Consider the following 2065-nt stretch of genomic DNA (forward strand, 5'->3'; position numbering starts at 1 on the left):
GGGTTACAGAGAATTACCAAGGTAGAGATATGGGGAGGTAGATAGATACATGAAGAGTGGGGGATGCACGGTGGTAAAGAGAGTTATAAATGGGGTGGAAGAGATGTTGGTGGTGGGGATGGGGAAGGGGGAGGTGCGTAGATGGTAAAGGGAGACATAAAAGGCTGGGGGATTTGGAAGGGTGTGGAGGTAGAGAGAAATATAAAGTGGAAGATGTTTGGGGGAGGTAGATGGTGCATGGGTACATCGATAACAACAACAACAACAACAACAACAACAACAACAACAACAACAACAACAACAACAACAACAACAACAACAACAACAAATTACCTCCAACGGCTCATTTAGTTTCCCTCTGTACAATTTGCCATCTCCGATATGGAAATATCTAAGAGGTAAGGGAACGGAGAATGAAGTATAAGAGGTACAAATGTGTTTTGATTTTTTACACATTTGACATTGTATATTAGCACTTTCATTTTATCTTATTTCATTTTATTATTTCGATTTATTATTTCGATTTATTTTATTTTTCAAAATCTATCTATCTATCTATCTATCTATCTATCTATCTATCTATCTATCTATCTATCTATCTATCTATCTATCTATCTATCTATCTATTGTACACATACGTATAATATAATTATAAACCTGCATCCTCAAACACAGAAACACCCACAAATACAAGCTAACAAAAACACAAACAAATTTAAAAAATCCCCCCCCCCCAAAAAAAAAACACTATGAAGGGAATGTTTGGTGGGTGCTCTGGTGTGGTTTGCTCCTTCTTTCCTATCAAACAAGTTCTATCCTTATCTCTTCTTTTTTGTGAGAGTGATGTTACTCTCTTGCAACATCTCTAATCTTCGGCCTTTAATTTGTATGTTCTTATTGTGTTGCAAGCTCCTGAAAACTCTACTAAACACCACTGAATATCCCAAACACTCACGTAGGGGCATCCAAATCTTCCGGCCTCAACTCCAGCCACAGGACACCGGGTAGAGCGGGCGGGGCGCCTCGCTTGCTCCTGGAGCGGGACTCTGCTGCGTTGCTACGGTTCGCTAGCTCATCGCTTCGCGCAGCAGCTGTGTTTCCTCTCCTCCGGCGCACTCGTAGCTGGCTCGTTGTAAGACCCAACGCCTGACGTTGTCGTCTCCTTGGGCCATTTCTGTCTCCAATTCTCAAAACCGGAGTGGACCTCACCAGAATATCTTGGTTATCTGATGTTTCTGTTCCAAGCTGAGGAAAATTGGTGGCTGCTTTGATGATCTGCGTCATCATGGTAATCGTTTTCCTGAATCTTTGGTTTCTGTGTAATGTAGGATAATTCCCCGTTCGTGACAATGAGGATCCAGTGCCACTAGGATATTGTGCGTTTTTCTTCATGGCATCGTGGTAATTGTCTGTTTGGGATACCAAACTTCCAGTGTGAAAAGAATAATGCTCGGTTTCCCCAACGGAATTGTCACTCTGTGCAACAAAAATGCCTTTGCGTAGTTTAGGCGTCTCACGTTCAGATTGCGAACTGCCTGTATTGATCTTGAGCATGGAGCGCCCTGTATGGGGTTGCTTCTGCTTTCCTAAACGTTTATAATGTAACATATTCTTCTCTCTTTGAGAAGCAATCTCTTCGGTTATAAGCCGCGGGCTATCTACTCTTTGCCATGATGCTTCGTCTCTCACCCAGAGACCAGGCGTTGACTTTGGGGCCTTCGGATTCCTCCAGGTCTTGTTGTGCTGTTGTATTGGCCGTTTTTGTTTAAAGAAGGCAGACTTCAATACCGGAACCAGGAGGTGAGTGACCCGTTTGTGAGTATTTCTCAGGGATCGCTGTGGGCGTAAGGAAAATAGATAAGTACCAAGTGGTTGTGAGTTTTTGTTTGTTTTGTTTTCGTTGTTGTTGTTGTTGTTGTTGTTGTTTTCTGTAGGTGTTTACTCTCTCCGTGGACACAATTGAGGGAATCATCTCTTCCGGCGCTGCTCAGTGGCGACGAGGCTTTCACAGATCTCCGTATTTTGGATAATATTTTTACGCTTACTCAATTTTTACACGGTCTTG

The sequence above is a fragment of the Aplysia californica genome, unplaced genomic scaffold (assembly GCF_000002075.1).
Source record: "Aplysia californica isolate F4 #8 unplaced genomic scaffold, AplCal3.0 scaffold00030, whole genome shotgun sequence".
NCBI classification, from domain to species: domain Eukaryota; kingdom Metazoa; phylum Mollusca; class Gastropoda; order Aplysiida; family Aplysiidae; genus Aplysia; species Aplysia californica.